The 15,588-nt window shown below is 39.4% G+C and overlaps 1 long non-coding RNA gene and 3 other non-coding genes across 4 annotated transcripts; all 4 read left to right on the top strand.

Moving 5' to 3' along the window:
• The first annotated feature begins 54 nt into the window (after positions 1-54).
• LOC120515312 lies at positions 55-141 on the top strand. The gene has a single exon (XR_005630641.1). It is a non-coding gene; the product is annotated as a small nucleolar SNORD12/SNORD106 (small nucleolar RNA).
• A 76-nt stretch (positions 142-217) lies between these two features.
• LOC120514460 lies at positions 218-1,504 on the top strand. Its single transcript, XR_005630466.1, has 3 exons — positions 218-295; positions 798-934; positions 1,373-1,504. It is a non-coding gene; the product is annotated as an uncharacterized LOC120514460 (long non-coding RNA).
• On the top strand, positions 637-724 carry LOC120515308. The gene has a single exon (XR_005630637.1). It is a non-coding gene; the product is annotated as a small nucleolar SNORD12/SNORD106 (small nucleolar RNA).
• LOC120515314 lies at positions 1,209-1,295 on the top strand. Its single transcript, XR_005630643.1, has one exon. It is a non-coding gene; the product is annotated as a small nucleolar SNORD12/SNORD106 (small nucleolar RNA).
• Positions 1,505-15,588: the final 14,084 nt, after the last annotated feature.

The raw sequence follows: 15,588 nt of genomic DNA, 5'->3' as shown, positions 1-15,588 counted from the left end.
AAATGATTGTTAGTCCTCTTGTTTTTCATGTACATTTGTTTTAAGAAGCAGGTTTGTGGTGTCCATGATGACTTTTCTTTCCCCGACAGATCGGCAATGTTGAAATTTGTAGTAAAAAGCCAAATTGTCTGAGGCACCATTTTCTTAACAATAAATTACATAAAATATTAGGTACAAGTTGCATGTGTTTTACTGTTTACAATTTTCTCTATTTTAGGGTCTTTGAACGGTTTTTAGATTCATCAATCAGGAATCCGAACCAGCCCTGCTTTAACATCTCTATAAGCTGTAGCTGGTAGGTTGTGCTACAATGGTCTGCACTTCAAAGCTATGCTGTGCAAATCGTCATCTTTTTCATGCAAGTACATCTGTTTAATATTAAAAAATTGTGCTGTGTTGAATTTAAATTCTTACTGATCTTTCCAGCTCATAGGACTCTTCAATTCCTTCTTTTTGCACAATTCACCTCTTGTTACAGATTGAATCTCTTAGTGATATGTAAAATTGAGTCTGTTTTGCAAGTGACTGATTCAAAACATTGACTGAGGTTTTGAAACTTCACTGTAGATAGGCTGTTAAAAATTATTTGTTGATTATCTTCTCTATCCTGTATGTTTGTCTTTTAAGATGTAGGTTCATGGTGCCCATGATGACTTTTCTTTCCCCGACAGATCGGCAATGTTGAAATTTATAGTTAAAAGCCAAAACTGCCTGAGGCACCATTTTCCTAACAAATAATATAAAAGATTAGGTACAGGTTGCAGGTGTTTTACTATTTATGGTTTCCTTTGTTTTAGGTTCATTGAACCAATTTATGTTCACCAACCAGGAAGATGAACATCTTTTCAATGAAGTAACCCATCCCACTTTAATACCTGTATGAGGTGCAGTTGATATTTGGGCTACAGTGCAAATCGTCCTTTTTATGATGCAAGTAAATTTGTTTAAAATGAAACTATGCAGTGTTAAATGTAAATTATTGAATTTTCTAACTTACAGGACCCTTCCAAATGTATAATGTGTAACTTAATATTTTCTCATATTGTCCTAGCTTCATTTTATACCTCAATTAAGAAAAGTGTTTTGTTTATTTTTGCAAGTGGTGATTGTGAAACATTAAGGAGGAATTTGTGCTTTCACTATAGGTTGTTAAAAGTAAAGTGTTGGTTCTCTAATGTATCCTGTTTGTTAGTTTTATGCAGTAGTTTCATGGTGTCCATGATGACTTTTCTTTCCCCGACAGATCGGCAATGTTGAAGTTTATAGTATAAAGCCAAACCGTCTGAGGCACCATTTTCCTAGTAAATAGATTAGATAAATGTTGCATCTGTTTTACTTTTTGCCGTTTAAGCTCATTTAACTTTATGTTCAGGAACCTGAACCTCTCTGCTTTGAAATCTGCCCTGTCCCGCTTTATCACCTCCATGAGCTACAGCTGGTATTTGGGACACAGTGGAGCTATCTGCGCTTCAAGCTGTACAATGCAAATCATCATCTATATAATGCAAGTAAATTTGTTATTTAGTGTTAAATTATGCAGTGATAAATGTAAATTCTAAGGTCAACTATTTTAAGTTCTGCTCAAGACCCATGTTAATTTTATTGTTTGTTGTAATATTATGAACAGTGCAAATTAACTGTGTTAATGTGATGTACATGAAGTGAATATAGAAAATAGAAGTGTCTCCAAAAATCTGTGGTTCATATTGTAGTACTGGAATAAGATGACTGTTTGATATAGGCATAACAAAAAATTATCACAATTTAAAATAAGTATAAAATTTGGGTCTGATTGCCATTAAAGGGACAATGTTTGCCATTTTATTTCAGTTGCACCTGTGCCGACTGACTAGAAATGTGCGTTATGTATGGCCTCGACTTGTTCTGTGCAGAATTTTGGTCCAATTCAAAATGCTTGATAATCCAATCAGTTACTTCATTCAGCAACAGTGTAGTTTTGCAAGGGTTTCGGGGAGACATAATGGACATGGTGTTCCATGACAATGACTTTTCTTTCTCTGACAGACCAGCAATGTTGACATTATAGTAAAAAGCCAAAGTGTCTGAGACGCCATTTTCCTGACAAAAAGTATTATTGCAGATTAGTTACAGGTATATTAATTGCAATTTTTTTTTTTTAGGGTCGTTGAATGGCTTTTATGTTCGTCAACCAGGAAACTGAACCACTTTTCATTGAAGCCTGTCCTGTCCTGCTTTAACATCACCAACTGCAGCTGATGTTTGAGCTACATTGGAATTTTTGGCTTCAGGATGTACTGTATAAATTGCCATAGTTTTAATACCAGTAAATTTGTTAATATTAAATAAGTTATTGTTCAGTGTTAATTCTGACTGATCCTACTAAACCATAGGTTACCTCAAATTGTAACTTTTCTTCTGTGTTGTGCTAGATTCTGATATTGATCTGCATTGAATTGAAACAAGTGAATTAAAATTTTGTTGCCTCAAATTTTCATTGAATTGGTGATTTCTAGGAAGTTAACCCTTTTTATCTAAACTTGGCCATCATCAAACCGTATGCTCCATTGTCTCTTTCCTTTCTGCCTTGAGCAAAGACCATGCCTCTAGTTTTAACTGTATTCTGCTAAACCTTTTTTGAAACTGCCAGCTGAATGTTTTAAATTTTGTCCATTTCCAGCTTGTAACATTGTTCTTGCATGGCTGTAGTAAATCATATCAAAAATCTAGCGCTGCCACATTTAACCAGTATTTTCCTAATCGTCTAGTTGACCCTGCTCTTCTCCACATCTTGCACCAGGCACACTAAGACTGCTTTTGAGAAGGCTACTAATTGGCAGCAGCTGCACTACATTCAGCGGAAGACCGTTTCCCAAAACCTCAGGCAAAATTCTTCTGTGTTGGGGGCGTTTCACCTGAAAATCTGAGAAAGTGGTTGTCTGACTATTGGTGGTGTCCCATAACACCTGAAGAGAAAACCTTATTAAAATGTAATATTGGACAATCAAACAACCCTAACCCACTTAAATGTACTTATCTACTCAACAGTTCTTTTAGTGTTGTGAAGCAGAGTACAAAAGAGATGAAAGTTAAAGCCACAGTATTTCTTCAGACAGAGCAGAAATGATCTGCTAAATGCAATTGTCATTTGTCATTGCTATTACTCACAAGTGAGCTTAAGTGAAATTTTGCTTCCATGCATATGATGATCTAGTCTTGTTACATGCACTTGCTAGCTTCATTTTGGGCAGAGCTGCATTTTCACCCTTTGCCAGATATTCATGCCAGGGCTGGCAATTGTAGTTTCAGTGATTTGAAAGAAAACTACTTAAGTGACTGCCAAAATTGACCAGGTCAACTTAGGTATTTTTCTCCAATCATTAAATTGAAAATCACATTCAATAAGCATTAAGGATGACTTGGTAAGGTGGATTTTTTTTTTTTTTTTAATCCAGCATAGTTGATCCAAAGTGAAAAGAGTGTGAGGAATAGCACTTGGCACATTTAAGAAGAATGTTTACACTGCAGTTTAGATTGCAGTATTTCACTGTACTCAGGAATGTACAGCATCAATAAAAGCCTGATATTTTTAAAATGTATAAATATAAGCACATAATTAAAATGGTCTTAAGTTTAACTTGTAATTTATTTAATATTCTGTGGTTGTAAACGTATAGAGTATTGATTTTTACCTTGATGAATTGCCCTTCTCTTTAGTCTTTCATTTGTACAAACATTAAGCCACTTGTGCTAAATATGCTTTGCAGATAAATTCATAATGTATATAATTCCACAAATCAAATTATTCATTGAATTTCAAATACAGCTCATTCATATGCCCGTTTTCAGTTATTTGGACATTAATCGAAATAGCAGCCTAAAATTTATAACCTTGTGTGAACTGAAGCTTATTGGCAGAATTTTTAACCTGTGTACTCTAAAATTGTCTTCAGACTGTCCATCCATCCATTTTCTGTCATTTGGTCCAGGTCCAAGTCATGGGTGAAGTAGTCTAAGCAAAGGTGCCCAAACATCCCTTTTCCAGGCCAGCTGCAACATAATCTCTCCAGCGTGAGTCTGCCCCAAGGTCTCTTCATGGTTTGGCATCCTAATCAACTGGCTCCTTTTGATATGGAGGATCAGAGGCTGTACATGGAGCTCTTCCCAAATGTCTATGCTACTCGCCTTATCTCTAACTTGTGACCATAGGTGAGGGTAGGAACATACATCGCCCAGTAAATTGAGCTTTGCCTTTCTGCTCAACTCCCATTTCACCACAACTAACCAGTAGAATGTCTGCATCATTGTGGACATCACTCAGATCCACATGCCTCTCTCCTGTTCCCTACATCCCTCATTTGCAAACAAGATCCTGAGATATTAAGACTCTGAGGCAGCACCCCATTTCCCACCCAGAGAGGCCACTCCACCATTTTCTGGCTGAGAACCATGATCTATAGGACTTGGGAGATTCTGCTCCTTATTGAGGCTGCCTCGCACTCAACTGTAAGCCCATTGTGTGTCTAAGGTCACAGTCCATGACGAAATCTGCATTGTTCATCCTGAATCTGAGGCCCAATCGACTGCTGAATCTTCCTTTCCAGAAGACCTTCCCAGGGAGGCAGAGGAGTGTAATTCCTCTTTAAAACTGGTACATATGTTCAGGGAACCACAACCCCATTTGCCAATTCAGTTTCAGTTTCTCCAAGTTCTTTGCTGTGTTGAAGAATCTTGTCCACTGAGAGAGCCCAAAAACATCTGAAGCCTTTAAGAACTCTGGGTGAGTTTCTTCCACCCCTAAAGCCCTGCCACAGAGGATTTTAACAACAGTGACTTCAGCTCTAGTGATGGACGAGTCCTCCTCCGAGTCTCATGACTGTAGAGACTGCTTCTCCCTCCAGGTTTGCCAGAATAGCTTCAAGGCTCACCAGCAGTAATTTTCTATGCTCTTGCTGAGTTCTTCCCATACCAAAGTCTGCTTCCTCCACTGCCACTGCTGGTAGCTGTTAGCCTCCCCCTTAATCCCACAAGCAAACTCAAGCTCGAAAGGACTCATTCTTTAGTCTGATGGCACTCTTTACTGATGACATTGACCACTGGATTCGGGGATTGCTGCCACAATAGGCGCTAATGACCTTCCGGCCACAGCTCTGTGCAGCTATCTCAGCAATGGAGGCATGGAATATGGCCCATTTGGGTCTGATTTCCCTAGTCTCCATTAGAATATGAAAGAAATAAATTCAGATGTGCAAGTTGAAGTTCTACTGGAGGGTGGCATCTGCCTAATGTTCCTAGCAAACTCTCACTATATGTTTAAGTTTATTTGGTCTGTTCGGCATCCTCCCCTGCCATCTAATCCAACTCAAAACCAGGTAGTGATCAACTGACTGTTCAGCCCCTCTCTTTGCCTGAGTGTACAAGGCATACAGTCATACATCTGATTACATGACTGCAAAACCAATCATTCGCCTGCAGTGTAGAGTGCTCTGTTGTTGCCAGGCTCGACCACCAGGAACTTGCCAATGAGCTCTCCCCACCCCTGGCTTGGCTGCAGTGCAGGGCCCCAGTTTCCCATTTCTGGGTGAGGTCAGAGAGTCCTTGCTTTGACTTTACGTAGAAGTCCATCTTTACCTATGACCAATTTGCTTTTTGTGATCTTTTAAGGGGCAATTGCAGTGGACTTCATAGATACTATGATCATTGGGACACACATACCTCTCCACCAAGCTAATGTGATGATTTGCTGAGGGGCAGTTTATTAAATGTATTCCTCCGAGGACTGCTGTAGGCTCTTCCATCACTGAAGCTTCTTTCAGTCTATCTTTGTATATAAACTAAAAAAAAATTAAGGGAACACTTTGAAAACTGATTAAAAAGTGTTCCTTTAATTTTTTTGAGCAGTATACGAGTATGTACATTCCAGCACCTGTCTGTCTATCTGTATGTATGTCTGTCCGCTTTTCACGAGCGAACTACTTAAAAATTCAGATCAGATTTTTTTCTAGAATTTGCTTGAACATTTTGGTTGATTTTGTGACTTCTCTCATCACACTAAGTATCATAGTTCGCTTGTGGTATCGATTTATTTGGGTGAATCTGAGAGAGTGGCTCTGTGCCGAGACCAGGGGGACAGGGCCTTCCTCATTCACTCCCCAGCCTCTATTCAACTCGGTCTACCTCTCGCCACTTATTAGAGTGTACCTTGCCTCCACTTAGCTAGCGATACCTGTTTATTCAACAGGCATCATCTACAGATAGTTAAGGAGTAATGTTTGATGTTTTTGAGAGAGAGATCAGAGCTACTTGTGTTTTACAGGGTAGCTGCTGATTGCCTGAGATACCACGGCCACATGCTTTTCTCCCCACGTGGGAGACACTCTCCCATCAGAGCTGAACACAATCAGATACAGTGCCAACGTTTGACAATGGAGTGTACCTACCTTCTGCTTAGCAAGAATTGCATTATTTAAAATTTGAGGGCTGAATTCAAAGACACCCCGAAAATCAAAGTGAAAAATGATGTGGCAGTCTAGTCCATTTTGCCGAAATTTCATTGCAGCAACTCCAAATTGTACTCCGTTGTTTGTATTACCCCCCAAGTGCTTCTATGCATGCTTGACAACGTTGGGGCATGCTCCTAATGAGACGATAGATGGTGTCCTGGGGGATCTCCACCCAGATCTGGACCAGGGCATCACTGAGCTCCTGGACAGTCTGAGGTGCAACCTGGCAGCGTTGGATGGACCGACACATAATGTTCCAGAGGTGTTCTATTGGATTTTGGTCAGGTGAGCCTGGGGGCCAGTCAATGGTATCTAATTTCTTCATCCTCCAGGAACTACCTGCATATTTTTGCCACATGAGGCTGGGCATTGTCGTGCACCAGGAGAAACCCAGGACCCATTGCACCAGCATAGGGTCTGGCAATGGCTCCAAGGATATCATCCCGATACCTAATGGCAGTCAAGGTGTCCGTTGTCTAGCTTGTGGCCTCCATGGGTATGCCTCCTCAGACCATCACTGACCCACCACCAAACCAGTCATGCTGAACAATGTTATAGGCAGCATAACCTTCTCCATTGCTTCTCCAGACCCTTTCAGGTGTGTCACATGTGCTAGGGGGGGAAACTGCTCTCATGTGTGAAAAGCCCAGTGTTCCAGTGGTGGTCCTGCCAATTCTAGTATTCTTTGGCAAATGCCAATCGAGCTCCACGGTGCTGGGCAGTGAGCACAGGGCCCAGTAGAGGATGTCGGGCCCTCAGGCCACCCTCATGAAGTCTGTTTCTGATTGAGGTAATTTTGTAGGGCTCTGGCAGTGCTCATCCGGTTCCTCTTGGCCCAAAGCAGTAGATACCGGTCCTGCTGATGGGTTAAGGACCTTCTACGGCCCTGTCCAGCTCTCCTAGAGTAACTGCTTGTCTCCTAGAATCTTCTCCATGCCCTTGAGACTGTGTTGGGTGACACAGCAAACCTTCTGGCAATGGTGCGTATTGATTTGCCATCCTGGAGAAGTTGGACTACCTGTACATCCTCTGTAGGGTCCAGGTATCGCCTCATGCTACCAGTAGTGACAATGACCATAGCCAAATGCAAAACGAGTGACAAAACTGACAGAAAAGATTAGGAGGGAAAAATGTCAGTGGCCGCCACCTGTTAAACCATTCCTGTTTTGTCGGTCGTCTCATTGTTGCCCCTCTAGTGCACCTTTTATTAATTTCATTAACACCAAAGCAGCTGAAACTGATTAACAACCCCCTCTGCTACTTAACTGCCCAGATTAATATCTCAGAAGTTTCACTGACTTGATTTCCTTTCTCTGATTAAAAAAGTATTCCTTTAATTTTTTGAGCAGTATATGTAAATTCCAACACCTGTCTGTCTATCTGTATGTATGTCTGTCCGCTTTTCACGAGCGAACTACTTAACGAATTCAGATCAGATTTTTTTTCTAGAATTTGCTTGAACATTTTGGTTGATTTTGTGACTTCTCTCATCACACTAAGTATCATAGTTCCCTTGTGGTACCAATTTATTTGGGTGAATCTGAGAGAGTGGCTCTGTGCCGAGACCAGGGGGACAGGGCCTTCCTCATTCACTCACCAGCCTCCATTCGACTCGGTCTACCTCTCGCCACTTATTAGAGTGTACCTTGCCTCCACTTAGCTAGCGATACCTGTTTATTCAACAGGCATCATCTACAGATAGTTAAGGAGTAATGTTTGATGTTTTTGAGAGAGAGATCAGAGCTACTTGTGTTTTACAGGGTAGCTGCTGATTGCCAGAGATACCACGGCCACATGATTTTCTCCCCACGTGGGAGACACTCTCCCATCAGAGCTGAACACAATCAGATACAGTGCCAACGTTTGACAATGGAGTGTACCTACCGGCTATCTGATCCGCTTGCAATGACACTGGTACCGTAATTAAACATTCTTTTCCTTTCTTGGTCACTATCTGTTTTTGTTTTAACTACAGTTTTACACGTTTATGTATGTATGGGTGGAAGAAATTAAATTAGTAACCCTTTTCTTTTTTTTATTTATTTTTTCTTTTTTTATTATTCTAAAGGAGACTGTTAAACATCATACCCTTGGTTTCTTATTGTTGATATTATTGCACTAGGGTTTACAATGCTTATCCAAGGCCTCTATTTAACACCATTCCCTTGGTTTACTCTCTTAACATTTCAAGAATGTTGAAGATTTTCTTTTCTTTTTTTTTTGTTATGCTTATAGTATTTAGACTGTATTGGCAATAGATACCTCAATTTTAATTCACATACACTGCAGCTGGGGGCTTGTTTTGTTTTGGACGTGCTCTGCCTCTAGGCATATCAGAGGACTGGGACTTTGTGAAGTGGGGTTCAGCCTCATGTGGGGAGGCAAAGTTGTACTACAGAGGGGGAGAAAGAGAGCAAGCTATCTCTAATCTATCCTTTTAATCCTTATAATTACCAATAGACTGCATGGCAATAACCCCTGGGAAAATTGGAAATTAAGGTCAAAGCTGTCTCACTTTTGGTTAAGACTACAAAATGACATCAAAAATTCAGAACCAATGTTTCCATGTCATGACAGTTAACTTTGTGAGCTGGAATGTTAAAGGCCTGAATCACGAATTAAAATAACCTAATACGTCTAAACGCTAAAATAGTATTTTTACAGGAGACCCACTTATTATGTAAGGATCAGTTCCGGCTGCAAAAACACTGGACTGGCCAAATGTTCCATTCCAGCTTTACAAAAAAAAAAAAAATAGAAGTGTGGGAATTCTTATACATAAAACAGTCTAATTTGTGGTATCAAATATTGTACCTGATCCTGAAGGGAGATACATGATTGCTATATTTAATTTATTTAATTGTAAAGTGATTTTGATTAATGTTTATGCACCCAACGTGGATGATAGGGAATTCATCCAAAATGTATTTACATCCATTCCCAATGTGAACACTCATAAAATTATAATGGCTGGGGATTTTAATTGTTTTTTAAATCCAGACCTAGATAGGTCTCCTGTCACAGGGGTGATGACATCTAACACTGCAAAGACAATTACACAATTTGTAACTGACCACAACTTATCAGACCCCTGGAGATTTCTAAACCCATATTCAAGAACATTTTCCTTCTACTCACCAGTGCATCATTGCTATTCAAGAATTGATTATTTTCTTGAAGATAACCATTTCTTGCCTACGATTAAATCCTGCAAGTACGACACTATTGTTATTTCCAACTATGCCCCTCTGATCTTGGAGATAAAATCATTATGCCCCACATACTCATCACGCAGATGGCATCTTAACCCACTTTTATTAGCAAACGAAAACTTTACAGAATTCATAGCAAAACAAATCAGTTTTTTTTCTAGAGACAAATATATCCTCAGAGGTCTCTGCAGGAATACTCTGGGAAACCCTGAAAGCCTTTTTAAGAGGACAGATTATTTCATATCTTTCCCACAGAAATAAATTGGAAACCAAGCAGGTATCAAAGCTAACCAACAAAATTACTAGAATAAATCAAAACACATGCCAGGTGTCCAAGTGTGGCTCTTCATAGGAAAATGCAGGCTCTGCATTCAGAACTCATCCTCTTGACAACTAAAAAAACTGAACAACTCATTTTTAAATCAAGACATCATTACTATGAACATGGAGAGAAAGCTAATAAGCTTTTAGCTCAACAAATCCACAAGCAAGAAGTTCGCAATGCAATCCCAGCAATTACCAACACAAATAGAGACATAATCATTGACCATAAAAAATATAATGCACACATTTAGAGACTACTATAAATCCTTATATTCTACTGAGTTTAAAGAAGACCAGACACAATCTAATACATTTCTCGATGCATTGGAGATACCACAGATAGATACTCTTAGTGCAGAGGAATTGGATAAACCGTTGGCACTATCAGAATTGTTAGATGCCATAAAGTCACTTAAGAGTGGGCAAGCAGCAGGCCCTGATGGCTACCCTGCCGAATTTTATAAGAAGTTCTGCACTCAGCTACCTCCCCTCCTATTAGAAACATTCACAGAAGCTAGAGACAATAAAATTCTACCTCAAACTTTTCGTCAAGCATTAATCATCGTCTTTCCTAAACAAAATAGGGACGTATTACAATGTGCATCATACAGACCAATTTCACTTCTGAGTAATGATGTTAAGATACTCTCCAAAGTCCTAGATAGAAGGATGGAGAAAGTGCTGCCTTCAGTAATATCATATGATCAACCTAGATTTATTAAAGGCCCACATTTAATGTTCAATCTTTGACGCCTGTTTAATGTAATATACTCACCCGCAAAGTCAAAAATCCCAGAGATTTTATTATCCTTGGATGCAGAAAAAGCATTTGATATGATTGAATGAAACTACTTTTTCACTACACTGGAGAAATTTGGGTTTGGCCCGAACATTTGTGCATGGATCAAACTACTGTATACAAATCCAGACCCTTCAGTTTGTATTAACAACATTAATTCAGACTACTTTAAACTAGAATGTGGTACTAGACAAGGATGCCCCTTGTCACCACTACTTTTTTTAATCACCATTGAGCCACTGGCAGTTCACTGTTGAAATGCTTATGAGATAAAGTGGATTATCAGAGAAGGACTTGAACAGAAAATTTCTCTGAATGCAGATGATATGGTACTGTATATATCAGACCCACAAAATACTGTGCCTGCAGTTCCTAACAGCACTAATAGAATTTCAAAAGTGTGCTCTTTCCAGTGAATTCTCAAGCACACAATATTGGACACCTTCCCTTTTATCATCGCAGATCAGTTTAAATATCTAGGGTTAAACATCAAGCTCTTTATCAACAAAATTTCGCTGTCTGTATGGAAAAAATCAAGCAAGACTTGCATAGTTGGTCAACCCTTCATCTCACTTTAGCTGGAAGAATTAATGTTAAGATGAATATCCTCCCTAAGCTTCTCTTTGTATTTCAAAGTATTCCAATATACATCAATAAATCATTCTTTAAGAAATTATTGTCAACCATAACCACATTTATTTGGAATTCAAAACATCCACGTTTCAAAAGAGTGACCCTACAAAGACCAAAGGCAGAAGGTGAAATGGCTCTACCTAACTTTCAGTTTTACTTCTGGGCAGCAGACATACAACATATAAAAACCTGGACATTGACACAAATAGATTAACATATACAGACTTGGGGCCTCATGTATAACGCCGTGCGTAGAACTCCCACTATAACATGGCGTAAGCACAAAAGCCGAAATGTGCTTACACACAGAAAAATCCAGATGCAGGAATCTGTGCGTACTCCAACTTCCACGTTCTTCTGCTACATAAATCCCAAACAGCGTGAAAACTAACGCTCGTGCACGCGCTTTATGTAACGCCCCTACTCCTCCCAGAATTACGCCTCTTTGAATATTCAAATGAATATAAATCGCCCTTAAGCGCAGCCTTCTGTGAAAAGACAATAGGAAAAGCACGGGGGAAAATATAAGAATTTCAGCGAATACCAAGTGGAGGCAAAGGAAAAGCATACTATTTGTTTAAATAAACCGTAGTATAATCAACAAAAGGAAGTTGATTGAGTGACTTAGCGTGTTGGAGAAACTTGAAAGCTCACATTCACAAAATCGCACAGTGCCGGAAATAAAAAAGAAGTCACATATCAAAGTCGCCGTGAAAAGCCGAGTTGTAGCCCACTGTCTGAGTGTCATATGAAAGCTTATTAGGGTACAGAGAAAAAAGGCACACAGTGGGGAAAAAGCACGAAATGTCAACTTCAATCTCGACATTTCCACTTTAATAACGTAGTTTATTTTGTCATTAAAGTAGAACATCATAAACTTCATCTTAAAATCGTTTAATTAACCAGTTTCTCAAATCACATCGTAATTAAAGTAGCACGTTAAATGCTTTGTTTTGTATTTGATCTTCTATGTGCCTATGTGTGGGAATCACTACACTACACTACTCGGCTCTCTTCCTCCAACTGGACACAGAATCCATGACATTCGTGATATTACAGCTCTATGAATAACTAAAATACTGAGATGTATACGTGATGTCATTTTCATGATGATAGGAGTTAAAGCACGTTATTAAACATGTGTTTCACTTCGATGAAATAATTTATTGCAGCAGCAGGGGCGGCTCTAGGCTTGTGGTGGCACTGGGCAGAGGAAGAATCGGTGGCTCCTTCGCCCGCCCGTCAGTAAAGTAGCTTATGCACGGTGGATGGCCATGTCCGTTGCAGACACTGCATAGCCACCTCGTGCTCATGACACAAGCATTTAACTTTTGCCGAAATTTGTCGCTGCGTTTTTAGCTGTGTTGTTATTTTCTCTTTCTGATTTATATTCAACTAGCAGAATACCCGCGCTTCGCAGGAGAAGTAGTGTGTTAAAGAAGGTACGAAAAAGAAAAGGAAAAATTTTAAAAATAACGTAACATGATTGTTAATGTAATTGTTTTGTCATTGATATGAGTGTTGTTCTCATATCTATCCATATATATATATATATACATACACTGTATATATCTATCTATCTATCTATCTATATATATAGCAAAATAGCCGCGCTTCGCAGCGATGTCATGTGTTAAAGAAGTTAAGAAAAAGAAAAGGAAACATTTTAAAAATAATGTAACATGATTGTCAAAGTAATTGTTTTGTGTATTTGGCGGCAGCGTCACAAAGTTGTTTTCGGTAGCTGCATCAGAAAATGTACCATGACGTCTGACACGCCTCCTTTTTACTGTTTTCTCACAGCTTGGATTGCTGCTGTCATATATATATACACACACACACACACACACACATACATACATACACACACACAAATTATATATATATGTGTGTATGTATGTATGTATGTATGTGTGTGTGTATGTATGTGTGTGTGTGTATATATATATATATATACACATACATACATACATATATATACACATACATATACTTGTGTGTATGTTTGTATGTGTCTATATGTGTGTGTATAGCTTTGGTCACTGAGTGCAAGGGAAAAATAATAAAATATAGTCTATAAGTTATTAAACAGTAAAACATTAACGTTTTAAGAAGTACAGGTACATTGAGCACTACTGGAGTGGTTATGGTAAACTACATTTTAAAGACTGTGTAACACAACAGGTAAGTAACTAACAGCAGCTAAAATGTATATGGATCATCTCTCGGTAGTAGATCCCTTTTGAAAGGCGCTAGACGATGGCTGTGGTATAGAAATTACATTTTCTATGTGAACGTTCAAATTTGTGCCTCTGGTAATGTGCCTTACCGCATTTAAAGAAAATTAGTTTTGTGTCCTCTGCAGTGTTAAGAGAGAAAGGCTTTGGTTTGGGATAAAAGGAAAAAGGTGTAAAGAAAGGAAAGTTGCCTTTTCTTTTATATAGTATAGAGAGATGTGTTCGCTGACGCTATGATCGCCTTTTGGGGACAGTCGCGTGGGTCTTGTGTAGACTGGTGAGACGCCCCGCCATTAATCGGCTGTGATGGCACTGTCAGTCCTCCACTCCTGTGCGTGTATTCATAATCCGAGCTGAGGACCTCAAAATCGTATACGTGCAAAAGAAAGTGTGAATCGCCTTAATATTATTTTGCCGTGGTGTAGAAAAGGGGTCCCGTGTTTGCACTTGTCTGGGCTATAGCGCAGGGGAGGATGAAAAAAATTAAAAGTGCTCACTTTGACTTAAGGCAGAAGCGCAGTCAGCGCCTCAAAGGCCGGCACAGCTATGCGCGCGCTGGCTGCTCGACTTTTGCTGGGCAGGAGACCCCTTTTGTACACACGCTCATGATATCAAAAGTCTCAGCTCTTTGGAGGTAATTCATATATTATATATATAGCAAAATACCCGCCGCAGCGGAGAAGTAGTGTGTTAAAGAAGTAATGAAAAAGAAAAGGAAACATTTTAATAATAACATAACATGATTGACATTGTCATGAGTGTTGCTGTCATATATATGCCTGCCTAAATAAGTCACCCGCTTGCTCTTACTTTTTACCGTTCATTTAATCATGGCTAGTGGCGGAAAAATTATAAAATGGAAGGAGGATGGCTTTACCAAAACAATTATTGATGGCTTAATCGATTATTCATAAAGCTTGAATTGGTGATCTGTTTTTCTGTGTTAACCTCATATTTTTCATACTTCTTCTCAAACTAAGGTGGTGCGAGGGTAAAATGAATCGGGATGCCTGATCAATGTAATCGTGTACCAGGAAATCATGCATTGACAAAAGCTCCCTTTGCTTGTAATGCAAAGTGTGATTAAATGCATTATTTTTAACGCGTTATGGAGCACATGCATCAAGCTTCTCAGCTGTGCTTGTGCTAAGAAAAGGAAAGATTTTAAAAATAACGTAACACGATTGTCAATGTGACCTTTTGTAAGTAGTGCCTGGAGGATTCAGTGTGGAGAAACTCTAGAGACAGCGTGTGTATTAACTTGTGGATTTTTCTGTGAGTATTTGGTGGCAGTCTGACGGTTGCTTCGAAGACGGCGTTAGCCAGAGCTCAGCTCAGAGTGAAATGAGTGAATGGGAGGGGAGATGATGACGTGACTCCCCACCGCCTTTAACTGTCAATCCCCACAAACACAGTCTCTCGGAATTTGCATAAGCACACCCTTCACCTACAATTTTAACTTAGTTACAAAGTGATCAAAACTCTGTTTATATCCCGCGTCCTCTCATTAAACTTGTATCCCGCATTACCTGTGGGCATGTGAAACGCCAGCGTAGCCTGTCTATGAACTTAATTTAAAGTTTAGGTTTACACCGTGCTTTCTTTCCGAGGTAGCAGCACTCATGAATATGGTAGTATATGTCACTCGCTCGCTTCTTATTGTTTCGCTGCCTTCTCAATTATATAATGCATGTTTTCTTAAGCGCTTTTGGAGGTCTTCCTGGTTTTCTACGTACTGCGTTGACAGTCAGTTCACGTGATTACATGGGAGGCGTGATGATGTCACATGAAACTCCGCCCTCCACGTCTTTGCAGCTCAACTCCATTACAGTTAATGGAGAAAAATACCTTCCAGTTATGACCATTAGGCATAGAATTTCGAAATGAAACCTGCCCAACTT

The sequence above is a fragment of the Polypterus senegalus genome, chromosome 14 (genome assembly GCF_016835505.1).
Source record: "Polypterus senegalus isolate Bchr_013 chromosome 14, ASM1683550v1, whole genome shotgun sequence".
NCBI lineage: Eukaryota > Metazoa > Chordata > Cladistia > Polypteriformes > Polypteridae > Polypterus > Polypterus senegalus.
This window is presented reverse-complemented; position numbering and strand designations above follow the sequence as displayed.